At 35.7% G+C, this 13,814-nt stretch overlaps 1 pseudogene; it reads right to left on the bottom strand.

Moving 5' to 3' along the window:
• LOC100512896 overlaps window positions 1–13,814 on the bottom strand; it is a 182,065-nt pseudogene that overhangs the window by 33,585 nt on the left and 134,666 nt on the right.

The following is a 13,814-nucleotide window of genomic DNA, read 5'->3' as shown; positions in this document are numbered from 1 at the left end:
ATGGTTTGAAGAAGTAAAAGTAAAGATGCAAATTACTTAAACATGGTATAACCACTACTGAGGTGATTATAATCCTGCTGCTGGGGAAAGATAGGAGAAATTAAAAAGAACCAATAAACAAAACAGCCCTTCACTTCAAATATCTATTACTTGGGAGACTAGAGGTGCATCATTTACACTTAAGTATAATGTCCATTACAATTTATTGATCAAGAATTGTGCTACTAACTATACATGCATTATCTAATTCTTACAAAACCGTGAGGTAGATACTATTTCCATTTCATGAATAAGATAAATGAAGCTTGGAAAACTCAAAGGCCACCTAACTCATAAGTGGTGAAGCTAGGTTTTATGCCCCTATCTGCTTTGAAAGGTCACTGTCTTAACCTCTGTCCCTCCCCTATTGCATTGAGTACAGATTTTTACCAATCATATGTTTTCTGAAATACATTTTATCAGGAAGAGTCAATTGTGTGGAAACGCAAAAACAAAATTTAAAAAAGGATTTCCAATTGGAATAGGGTACCTGCTAAGATATAACAGGAAAAAAAAAATGGGAACAGGATATGTGTCAATCATGATTTGCCATTAATAGGCAAATAAGTGGAGGTTGAAAAGGCTGGTTAGCAAGCTGATTGGCTTGTCTGCAACTCAGAGACAAAGCAGACATTTTGATACCGCTTTGCAGCATTATCAAATATAATAGTTGAGTGACACCCTCTGGATTACCCTTTCGTGGTAGCAGCATTTTGTTATAAATTTGCAACTCTTGACAACTATTGTTACAAAATTTAGTGTTCGTTTTTTTCTACTTCTCTAGTTCCAGCAAAATGTGAGTATTCTGCTTAACAATCACATGTGGAGTTTTTTTCTCTCCAATTTTTTCAAGTCTTTTTTTTTTTGGTCTTTTTAGGGCCACACCCATGGCATACGGAGTTTCCCAGGCTAGGGGTCCAATTGGAGCTGCAGCTGCTGGTCTACACCATAGCCACAGCAACTCAGGATCTGAGCCACGTCTGTGAGCTACACCACAGCTCACAGCAATGCTGGATCCTTAACCCACTGAGTGAGGCCAAGGATCGAACTCACATCCTCATGGATGCTAGCAGGGTTCACCAACCACTGAGCCACGACAGGAACTCCCTCAAGTCACTTTTTAATTTATTCTGTTTCTATAATTTTGTTTCTATAATTTTCCTATAGAAATAAGTTATTATTTGCTGCACACAATTAGAAACCTGAAGAAAAATAATGACATAGATTATTGGATAGTTCTTACTTCCCAACCAATAGAAAAAATGTTCCTTGATTTTACATGTTTCCTTTTTTTTTTTTTTTGTCGTCTTTTTAGAGCCGCACTGGCAGCATATGGAGGTTCCCAGGCTAGGGGTCCAATCAAGCTGTAGCCTCCGGCCTACGCCAGAGTCACAGCAACTCCAGATCCAAGCTGTGTCTGCGACCTACACCACAGATCACCGCAACGCCAGATCCTTAACCCACTGAGCGAGGCCAGGAATCAAACCAGAAACCTCATGGTTCCTAGTCAGATTCATTTCTGCTGAGCCACAACGGGAATTCTAGTTTCCTATTTTAAACAAAATTATTAGATGACTTAGATTTTTAAGATGATATAGGATGATGTAGCACAAACCAATTCAAGTCAAAAGTGAGAGTAATCCATGAAATTAATAAAAATTAGACGAAAAATTTATCTCAGCATTGCATTGAAAATTCAGGCAATTTATAATTATGTGCTTTTATTTTTAATGGTCCTTGTTCTCAGGTCTATTTAGCCAGGAAAAATTAGCTCACTCAGTACAATTAGCACTTGGCATGCAGGCAGACGTGTACATTACAGCATTGTAGTGCAGGATTTTATCAAGGCTTGCTTTACCTCCGTTACCAGAGCTCCTTGTTAAATTTCTGGCTGATCGACTGGTCTATTGCTTACCCCAACTAGTATCAAAATCACAAACTAGCTGGGCTGTTGGCCTTCCCTGATTTTCTGCAACTGAGATAGATCTTTATGTGTTTTGACAACTTCATAGATGATGGCATTTCCAATATTCTTCTCCAAATGAAATCAGCCTCCTCCCACAATCTCTGTATCACTTTTGTGCTATGGAGCTGATATGGGGGGTAGAAGCATATGCTGGATAAAAAGTCACAGGCTCCCATTGTTCTTACTGAAGTTTTCCAGTTGATTTCAGACTCTTTAAATGGTTGGCTTTTTATAGTTTAATGTAATATACCATTTCATTTTGGAGAGAGAATGGAGAAAAGTTTAACCTTATTCAGCCATTCTGAAATTTCCATCCATCCTCTCTGTTTCCTGTTTTCCATTCACTGATTCCTTCCTACCTTCTTTTGGGCTATTTGAACCATTAGGGTTACTTAATGCCTTCTTGAATATATATTTGTGTACTTGTTTCAATAGTTGTTTGGGGGACTGCAATGAAATATTTAACTTTTCAGTCTATTCGGAGTCAATTTTTTTAGCTACAAGTGAAACAGAAGACTTAACACCATATAGATCTCTTTATTCTGTCTGTTACATTTTACTTATATTATATGTTACTTTTATATGTGTTGAATTTCACCAGGCAATTTTATGGATTTTTCTATAAGTTATAACATATATAATAAAGAACTATAAAAGGAAGGAATAGCTCATATTTTCTGTACATTTATCATTTCAGTTGTTCTTCTTTCATTCCTGATATTCCAAGTTTTCTTTGGTAGCACGTCCTTTCTGTCTGAAAGAATTACTCAAGAAATTATTTGAGAACATGTCTGCTGACAAAAAAAATCTCAAAGATCTTTATGTTGTTTTCACTCCTGAAATATATTTCAGAATTATATATTTATGAAATATAATTTTAGAATTCTGGATATAGAATTATGGACTGGCAGGTACTTTATTTCAGCACTTCACAAATCCTCATCCATTTACATCTGGCCTCCATGATTTCTGGTGAGAAATCCACAGTGATTCATGTCATTTTCCTTTGTAAATAATGTCATTTTTCTCTGGCTGCTCTCAAGATACTTTCCTGGTCTTCAATTTTTAGCAGTTTGAATATGATATAACTGGGCATGGGTGTCTTTTTTCTTCTTTAGATTCCCTGAGCTTCTTGAATCTGTAGATTATCTACATCTTTCACCAAATTTTGGAAATTTTCAATTTTTTTATTTTTCTATTTTCATTTATTTATTTATTTATTGCATTGTGTACTTCTTTATTTCTGAGATTGTAATAATGTAAATGTTAGAACTTTGGGTATTGTCCCAAAGTTGTCTGAAATTTCTCTTTTTTTCCATTTTTTTCCCTATTTCGTTCAAATTAGATGATTTTTATTAATACATTTTTAAGTTCACTGACTGACTCTTTCTTTTTTCTTTTTCTTTCTTTTTTTTTTTCCTCTTGTCTTTTTAGACTGCACCTGCAGCATATGGAAGTTCCCAGGCTAAGAGTCAACTAAAAGCTACAGCTGCCAGGCTACACCACAGCCATTGTAATACCAGATCCAAGTCTGTGACCTACACCACAGCTCATGACAACACCAGATCCTTAATCCACTGAGTGAGGCAAGTGGTCGAACCCCCATCCTCATGGATGCTAGTTGGGTTCATTACTGCTGAGCCACAACAGGAACTCCAGTTCACTGACTCTTTCATTTCCACTTGGCTGTAGAGTCCAACCAGTGGCTTTATTATAGTACTATATAGTTAAATTTAAATATTTTTATTGGCATCCTATACTTCAGTGATATTTATAACTTTGCATTCATTCCAAGAGATTCACCTTACTTGTTGGAGTATTTTTTAATGGCTGCTTTTTAATGTCTGTGCCAGATAATTCCAACATATTTGTCATCCCAGTTTTGACATCTGTTGAATGTCTATTCCCAAGTGAGTTTAGGTTTTCTTCATATGTATTTTGCTGAATAAGTTAGATTTTATCCCTGGACATTCTTAATACTGTGCTATAAGACACCAGATCTTATTTAAATCCTATAGAAGATATTGATATTTTTGTTTTAACAGGCAATCTGCCCAGCTGTGTTCAGACCACAATTTCAGTTACTTTCTGTGGGGTGAAATTTCAGTGTCCACAATGCTTTTCAGATCAGTCACTCATGCATTACCCAGTGACCTAGGCAGCAGTCTTTCTTTAAGTTCAGTTCTCAACATCTGTGATGTTTAGGGTCAGATCCATGGATATACAAAAAAGAAGTTCACACACACACACACACACACACACACACACACACACACAAAAGGGGGTCACTTTCCCAAACTGCTTTCTCCTGCAATTTCTCTGGTATTTTCTGGGACCCTGGGCTCCTCTTTTGGGTGCTCTAGTCAGAAAGCATCTTTTCTCTCTTTCTTTCTTTTTTTTAATTATTCTGCTTGGTCCTTCCCATAACTGTGGAACTAGCAGTGAAAATTCAGATAGAGAAAGAAAAACAACATAAACTCTCTCTCTTAGGGTTAAGCTCCTTCAGTGAGAATGGAGTTTTCTCCTTTTAACAGTTATGATAGGCTCTTAAAGATCCCCTTGACAAAAATGCCATGGGAATGCTTGGTGGCTGAGACAAAAATAATAATAACAATAATAATAATAAAAAGGAAAACAACAATGAGGCATTTTCTGCAGTCTCTCTGAAAGTTAGGAGCACCTGTTCCAGTTCCCAACAGAAGAACAACAGAACTTCTACTGGAGTCTTCTCTCCCAGTGACAACACCCATATCTAAGTTTCCAGCCATGTTGAACCCACTCCAAAGCATATTGGAAGGAAAAAAATAGTAAACCCACTGCCAGTCTAATGTGACTTTGAATGCTGTTCTTTTCCATTCTACTGGCTACTATTCTCTTTTCAGTCTTCAAATAGTTTCTCTAAACATCTGTTCAGGTTTTACAGTTACATTGAATAAGAAACGTAGAGTATTCTTACTTAATGTTACTCAATATATTTTGCTACTCCACCCAAGTCTTCACCCATAACTCTAGTTGAGGATCATATATGTTGCTGCTTTTATTTCAGTAAGTTTTCACCATTGGTGGTCGAATTCTAGTCTCTCTCACACACACACACATCATCATCATCATTCCCAGAAACTTGTTGATATTGTTTAACAAGGCTTCACACAGGTCTTTGCTCTTTTCTGCAAGAGTTTAAGCTGAAGACAGTCCTGTTAATCCATAAGGAAAAAATTTGAATCTTAGTAAACCCCTCTGGATATGTGCGTCTAGCAGAAGGAGTATTTTTTTCACTCATCTTTGTCACCATGAGAGCCAGATTTTTTTCCTGTATTTTGTACCAATTTACTCATGAAAGGATAAGTGTAGGGATTCTTCCCCCTCCTTCCCTCTCATGGAATACATTGGCTCTAAGTTACAACATTCCTGTCAGAAAATGTACTTTTCTGAGCTATGATTGTTTGCAAAATATGCGATTGTAGCCTGCAACTTGAAAACCTCCATGTCACTTCCTTCTGTCTAGGGATTTGACAAGTTAATCACTGTGGGTAGTTTGACTGAATGAATGGCAGGGATTCTGAGTCCTCTGGGGTTAGGGGAAACTCAGAACCTTGAAACATTTTCAGCACTGAAAGTTCTTGAAAGAACTGATTGTACTATTTAAAAAGCTTTACACGGCAGTGACATTATCAGCAAGTAAACACTTTAAAAAACTGGCCTAAGAAACTATAAAAAGAAGAACATATGAAGGCCAAAGTTAGTAGAAAGAAGGAAGTAATAAAGATTAGAGGGGAAATAAATGAAGTAGATACTGATACTTTAAAAAAAAAAAATTGACAAACCTTTAGGTAGCTTCACCAAAAAGAAAAAAAAAAATACAAGAAAGGGCTCAAATGAAGTCAGAAATAGAAGAGGAGATATTATTAATACTGATACCACAAAAGTACGAAATGTCATAAGTGACTTCTATGAACAATTATGTGCTGCCAAACTGGACAACCTAGAAGAAATGGATAAATTCCTAGAAAGATACAATCATCCAAAACAGTATCTTTTCAAGCAGAAATAGAAATTCTCAATAAACCAATTACTAGTAAGGAGATTGAATCAGTAATCAAAAACCTCCCAACAAACAAAAGTCCAGGATCAGATAATAGACTGTGCTGGAAAGAAATTCTAGTCTGCTATGTATCCAAAATACTTATTTTATTTTAACCATTTGCTTTTAAAGAATATGACATATGCAATATTTCTTTCTTCTGGTATCTTCAAATTTCATCACCAAGTTACAGTATTTGCAGGACATTTGGAAATGTTTATAAACAGAATTTTTGTGTCTCTAAATGAACACAAAAGTAATAGCCAAAACAAAAACATACTTGTTGGCACAAAAAAACATTCATGTTTCATGTAGCTTTTCCTTCCTTTATTGGAAGAGAAAAATATAGCAATCTTAGGGTGGTTTGCCTCAATCTTCATAAAAGGTGTTGAATGAATAAAATTGGAAAATCAAGTTTATCTATAGCTCTCCTGATATTTAGCCTTCCTTCCATGCACACACATGTTCATGATCATAGTTTGCCAATATTAGGGAATGCTGATTTTATTTACTTACCCTAAGAAGCAAAGAAAATTCAATCTTGGAATAGACTCAGACTGTAACATATTTTAGAATAAAAAATAATAAATATTTTGGATTTATAGTTTAATTTGTGGCTTATTTTCATTTAAACTTAAAATACACCCATGATACATTTCTTACTTCTTGAGATGTTTATATGTTTTAAGACCTAGGGCTGAATCTCATCAGCAAAACTGTGACCTGTGGCAGACATTGCTAGTTGCTTAGCTAATATCCAATCTTATGCTGCTCCTTTTATACTGGATTCCTGAAATTTTTAGAAGATGAAAGTGGGCCCAGTAAAAAATTTCTAGCATTGAGTAAGACTTCTGTGAATGCTTCTTAATGCGTCGCTGGTGGCAAATTCCTTCTTTTACTAATTTCTCCATTCATGATGCATGAGTTGCATACATGACTTTTGGGGCTCCAGCAATCAAGGGAGCTTGTAGATGGAAACGATGGGATAAGGATGCAGAAGAGAAAGGCATAAGGAGTTTAAATCCATGAGATTACTGTGAAATGACAATACGATGCTAGGGTATAATTTTGTTATGAAGGAAGGAGGAAAAAATCCTGTTTTATTGAAGTTGTTATTTGGTGTCTTTGTTAATAACAGCCAAAGAAATTTCCTAGCAGATACAAGATATATAGTACATACCAATGATTGTCTTTCTATAATACTTACCTTTTATGGGAAGATTTTTCTTCCCTATTTCAACTATATAATTTCAATGAAAATGATCGTCTTACTATAAAAGTCTAGCTTTTCTTTCCATTATTGATTTGTTCAGAACTGGCACCTGAACTAAGCTATGCAAAACATTTTAGTCCCACCACAGCTGTTGGCTGACCTTGAAATAAGCCTGTGTCTTAAGTTGCACCTGCTGAAGTGTTTCAGAATCTTTGACTTTAGCACTGGAAGGAAAAAACAAAAACAAAAAACTTCTAATATGTCATAGATGGTGAAATAATCAAAGGTAAAACCTTGGCTCTATTGGCAGCCCTATTTTCTATCCAACAGAGAAGCAGGTCAGAGAAAACAGAGATAACCTGCAAATAAATCTGTTTTAAGAGACTAGAAAAGAAAGAATTCTGGTCATTTTCAAGTCCTTAGTTCCAAGTTGTCCTAGGAACTGGACTACACTTTTCTTTATTCCTGAGATATACAGTACAATTCATTCTTTTACCTAAATTTCTTAGAATGAAAGTGCTTGTTATCTGCTAACCCCACCCCCCAAAAAAATCAGTGAGATTAATTTGGGCCATTCTATTGTTAAGCTAAAATACAAACCTATGTTTATCTGTTTCTCTGAATAACTTGAATTAAGTCAGTAACTCGGGTTGCGCAAAAAGTGTTGCATTCGAATTAGCTGCTGCCAGAGAGCCTTATTCTTTTAAGATGTTATTCATTTTCATTCACATTCTGAAATCAATATTTTAGCCCAAGACTTAAACTCTGTCTCGAATTTTTTTATTCTTCCTGGAAACCCTAAGTTTTGTTGTTTCCTGTTTTTTTCTCCTTCACTTGTGTTTGCTTCCTGATAATGTATCTGCTTGATTCAGCTTAAAAGGAGGGAAATGGCTAGTTCTTATTCTATATGTATTTACCTAACTAACAATTTTTAGGCATCAACAGGAACAGGTATTAGGCCAGGAATTATAAATGTGATCAAGATATAGTACCATGTTAAGTCCTTTCAATGAGCTTAAAGACTGATAGTTAAAGTTATGTAAAGATAAATACAAAGAAATCATGTTGCTAGAAAGACTTCCAATGGAATACAAACAAGGAAGTAGTCAAATTTCCTTTAAATTTGGGAGTTTTCTATAAAGCCTTCAAATAAAGTCAAAACAGAACATAATCTGGAAAGGTGAGCATAGATAATGAAGAAAATCATTGTCTTAAAATTCTAAATTATTTTTTTTCTGATACATAGGTTAGGTATAAATGTTTAGGGTCGATGTCACGTCAAGAATTGGGCAAGTAAGCAGAAGCAAGATCATGGAAGGAATGGTATGATTTGCTAAGAGTTTTTATATTTATCTATTAGTAACAAGCAATTGTTGAATTGTTTTAGCAGGTTCATCTGATTGCAGTGTGGCTTAATTAAGTGTATGTTATGAAAACCTGAGTAAGGATACAGCAGTGAGGGAAAACGAGATAAGTAAATTTCAGAGACAATAGGATATAGAATTTCTAATTTATTATAATTTATATTAGAATTATAATTTCTAATTTATAAGTGGGCATGTATAATTGATTAAAATGGCCACAAATTCTCCACTTCTGCTGAGACATGAAGTTTCCTCTTCTTGAATATGGGCTAGTTGTGTGACTAGTTTGACTAAAAGAATGCAGCAGAATTGACACTATACCTTTTTCATACACGGGCTCGGGAGATGGGTAGCTTCCACTGCCTGACCTCTAGAACACCTTCTGTGGAAATGCTAAGCTGCCATTTAAGAAGTCCTGCTTCTCAGGATTCCCATTTTGGCTCAATGGAAATAAATCCAATTAGTACCCATGAGGATACAGGTTCAATCCCTGGTCTTACTCAGTGGGTTAAGGATCTGGTGTTGCCATGAGCTCTGGTGTAGTTTGCAGACGTGGCTTAAATCTGGCATTGCCGTGGCTGTGTTGTAGGCTGGCAGCTGAAGCTCCAGTTCAACACCTAGCCTAGGTATTTCCACATGCTATGGGTGCAGCCCTACAAAAAAAAAGTCCTACTTCTCTAAGATCACCATATGTAAATGTTCTGATACACAATTCCACCTGAGCCCAGTTTTGCAGGCATCCACTCTAGGGTACCAGCCAGGTGCATAAAGCCATCCCACATCTTTTGGATAGCCCATTTAACAGCTGAATAGTACCTTAGTCTATACTGCATGAGCAAATGTCCTAGTCCATTGGGCTGCAATAATAATAATAAACTAGGTGAGTTATAAACAATATTTATTTCTCACAGTTCTGGAGATTGGACTTCCCAGATAAAGTCATTGGTATATCCATATCTATTGACAGCCCACTTCTGAGACAGCCATCTTTCTGCTCTAACCTCACATGCTGGAAAGGGTGGAGTCCTCTAATCCCATTCAAGAGGACTCTGACTTCATGACCTAGCCACCTTCCAAAGGCCCCACCTCCTAATATCATCACAGTGGGCATTATATTTTAAAATGTGAATTGTGGGAGGACACAGAATTTAGCCTATAGGAGCAGAAAAAAACTTACTCCTGAATCATCATACAAATAATTGAGATAAGCAATAGTAGAATATTGTTTTAAACTGCCAGGATTTGGGGTAGTACATTATGCAATAATGGGTAATTAGAATAACATGAGAGATAAAATACAAAGGAAGAGTTGAGAAAATTTCCAGATTTCTAACTTGGATGAGTTGGCAAATTTGCTATCTTACATTTAGGTATAAAGTAAGTAGTTGGCTGAGGTTATCAAAAATAAAAGTATTGAGGAGTTCCCTTCATGGCTCAGTGGTTAACAAACCTGACTATGAACTATGAGGATACAGGTTCCATCTCTGGCTTCTCTCAGTAGTTTAAGGATCAGGCGTTGCCGTGAGCTTCAGTGTAGTTTGAAGATGCAGCTCAGATCCAGGGTTGCTGTGGCTGTAGTGTAGGCCGGCAGCTGTAGCTCCCATTAGACCCCTAGCCTGGGAACTTCCACATGCCGTGAGTGCGGCCTTAAGAAAAAGCAAAAATTAAATAAATAAATAAAACGAACAAACAGACAATATAAGAGGGACAAAGATAGAACATCAGGGAATAACATGTAAACATGAATAGATTTATAGGATCAGGGAAGAAGAATTATGCAGATTGGTTAGAGCAACTAAAATGGAAAGTTTTTTGTGTTTGTTTTTTTTTTTAATAGTCAATGTGGGAATGAGATGGGGTGTTGGTGGGAGGTTTTCCTTGAAGAAGAGAGTAACCAACAGTGGATAGTGCTAACATTAAATTAGTTGAGATGGAGACTACAAACAGCTGATTACATTTGACAGAGTTTTAGATGATGCAAGCCTCTGCATGTTTTGTCTGTTTCCTCTCCCTGCAGACACCCAGTCTTTTACTCCTTTGTACTGCTTAGTCTTTCTTGAATTCAATTTTATTCCATGTATCCATGGCCTACTCTACCAGTTGTGAAAGGAGAACTGAAATACTCTATGAAGGTCCTTCTTGAACTCCTGGCAGCCCAGAGTTCAGCATTGTTTCCTAGACCTGAGGGAACTCTCAGACCAGCACCACTGAGATATCAAATTTGCATCACAGAAACTGCCGATTTGGTCACATACATATGTAACAAATCAAGGAAACACCATCTCTGCTTCCCTCCATGGGTCCGAGTGTGTCCAGTTTCCTTGGGTATCTTCTCTCCCAGACTGCCCAGACTTAGGTGCCTTTCCTCCTTATACCATATTCTGCTCTATGCTTTCCTTTCTCCCTTTTCCCCTCTAATCTATAGGTGTTCTAGCCTCATGACTATGGTTTAGACTTTAAAATACATGGGATATAGCCCACTAGAAGTATGAGTCTTGACTCATGGATTCCTATTTATTTCCCATTGTTTATAAATCATCAGAGCTGCTATAGCTCTGAAATTATTTTTTTAAAGATAGTTTCCTTTAGAGGGACATAATATTAAACACAATGATTTGGGTACTAGATATGTTTTTTGCTAATAGATGTGTATACTTCTAGGCCCTTTTATGATCAGAGCTAGAACTACATGCATGTATCTACACATATGCATGGTTAAAAAAAGATCTTCCAAAATTTTCCATGTGATTCATATAATTAAAATTTTTTCCATATGAATGTTAGAAGTAAATGATCTAATATATACAAATGGGCATTGCTAATATTAATAGGATTTTATCAATTAAATTTATAAATTAATTTTTATAGCAGTTGAGATATCCTACTTATGAAAAGAGGGATGTCTTTCCATTTGTTCAAGCTTACTATGAGTACCGATATCAACTATAGTCACCATTTTTATATTAGATCTTCATACATTATTCATCTTACAGTTGAAAATCTTTCTGTTTAATTGTATGTATTAGGCATGAACACAATTTCTTATATATTTACTGTTAATAGCATATATAATACCTGATATATATTAAATTCTTATCTTTCCAATTTTTATTTTTTGATTGGTTTTGAAGGAGAGCAATAAAATTTAAAAAAAAATATATATATACACACACACACATATACATGGTGTTTTCCTTTTAGTTTGCCTTCTATTCTTGATCATGGTATTTTGGGAGGGTTGGCTTTTTACGGCTACACCTGTGGCATATGGAATTTCCCATGTGGCTAGTCTAGGTGTCAAATCAGAGCTATAGCTGCTGGCCTATGCCACAGCCACAGCAAAGCAGATCTGAGCCACATCTGCAAACTGCACCGCAGCTCATGGGGACACCTGATTCTTAACTCACTGAGCAAGACCAGGGAGAGAACCCTCATCTTCATGGACACTAGTTGGGTTCATTACCACTGAGCCACAACCGGAACTCTTGGTAATTTTTTTAATTAAGGTAAAATAATCAACAAATCTTAAATCCGTTTCCTTCTCTGCATCCTTAAAATGTGGAACACATAGCTTGTTAAACAAGGCTTTTCTTCACTCACAGCTTTCTGGACTCAAGTCTTGAACTCAACTTTCCTAATTTATGCTAAAGTCTTTGGTATACCATGAATAACCAAAAAATACTTCTGTATCTATATCATCTACATGTACTGTTTTCTCCCTCAACCATATTGTTCCCTTGGTTAATGCTTCACTTCTCCCTTACTCATCTCCTGGAAAAGATTTAGGTTTTAATTTATCCTTACACAATAGTCAAAAGACTCATGTCTACCCTTCGTTTCCACCATATATTGTCCATTAACAATCATCAAATTGTATTATTATGTCATCATTGTTAACTTTATATATCCCTTTACTTTTTTATAAATTCTTTTTTTTTGTTTCTGTTTTTTTGGTTTTTTGCCATTTTCTTGGGCCGCTACCATGGCATATGGAGGTTCCCAGGCTAGGGGTTGAATCAGAGCTGTAGCCACCAGCCTACACAGCAGCCACAGCAACGTGGGATCTGAGCCGCATCTGCAACCTACACCACAGCTCACAGCAATGCCGGATCCTCAACCCACTGAGCAAGGCCAGGGATCGAACGCGCAACCTCATGGCTCCCAGTCGGACTCGCCAACCACTGAGCCACGACGGGAACTCCCACTTTTGTATAAATTCTTATATGGCAGAGTCCATCATTTTGACACTTATATATTATGTAATCAATAAATATTCCATAGATAAATAGTTATTAAGTTTAGTTGGACAAATAAAACAATCCACATGAATTTAATTAAAGATGTAGAGTTAGTCTCTTTGTTCAACTCTAGTACACGTCCTTTCTGATTTATTGTACCATGAGTAATAAAATTTCATTTTTTTCCAATGCCCATATTGTCCCTTTAGTCTTTCAATGTCTCTCTTCTCCCTAATCTATCTACTGGAGAAATTTTGGGTTTTTATTTTACCCTCTAAGTCATATATAAAGCATGAGCATCTCTCAAGAAGGATAAATATTTATAAATCATCAGAAAAACAAATTCAGAGAAAAAAATTGAATAGGACTTTTATATTTGAGAACTACACAATTAATTATTCTATTTAATTTTTAACAAAGCAATTCAAATTGATTGCAAGTTTCTTACATACAAAATATCTATTTAACTGATTTAATGTTTCACCCTTCAAACAATTTATGTAACAGACCATGATACCAGCAAATACAACAAACACATTAGTCCATAATAATGAAATAATACCACATACAAAAATAATATACCAAAAATTTTTTGTGAAAACTAGTTTTTACTGGCTTAGACAGTTATAATCTCTACACATACCCTAGAAGCCAAAATAATTGCTTTGTCATTTAAAATAGATTAATCAAAAATATTCCATCTAAAAATCTTCCTTAGTCAATTTTAACACTGGCAGAACTTTGAATAGTCATATTAAAAAGGTACAAATTCAAAATTAAATTGTGAGAAAGGCGTTTAGTAGAATGAACCATTTATTAATGAAATGTATGAGAATATTTGCAGCGCAATTTATAAATGTAAATGTGCAGTGTAGTACTCTAGTCATAAATGTGTAACAACTGTGGCTTTGAG

The sequence above is a fragment of the Sus scrofa genome, chromosome 4 (assembly GCF_000003025.6).
Source record: "Sus scrofa isolate TJ Tabasco breed Duroc chromosome 4, Sscrofa11.1, whole genome shotgun sequence".
Lineage (NCBI taxonomy): Eukaryota > Metazoa > Chordata > Mammalia > Artiodactyla > Suidae > Sus > Sus scrofa.
Note: the sequence above shows the minus strand (reverse complement) of the source record. Positions and strands in the feature narration are given on the sequence as shown.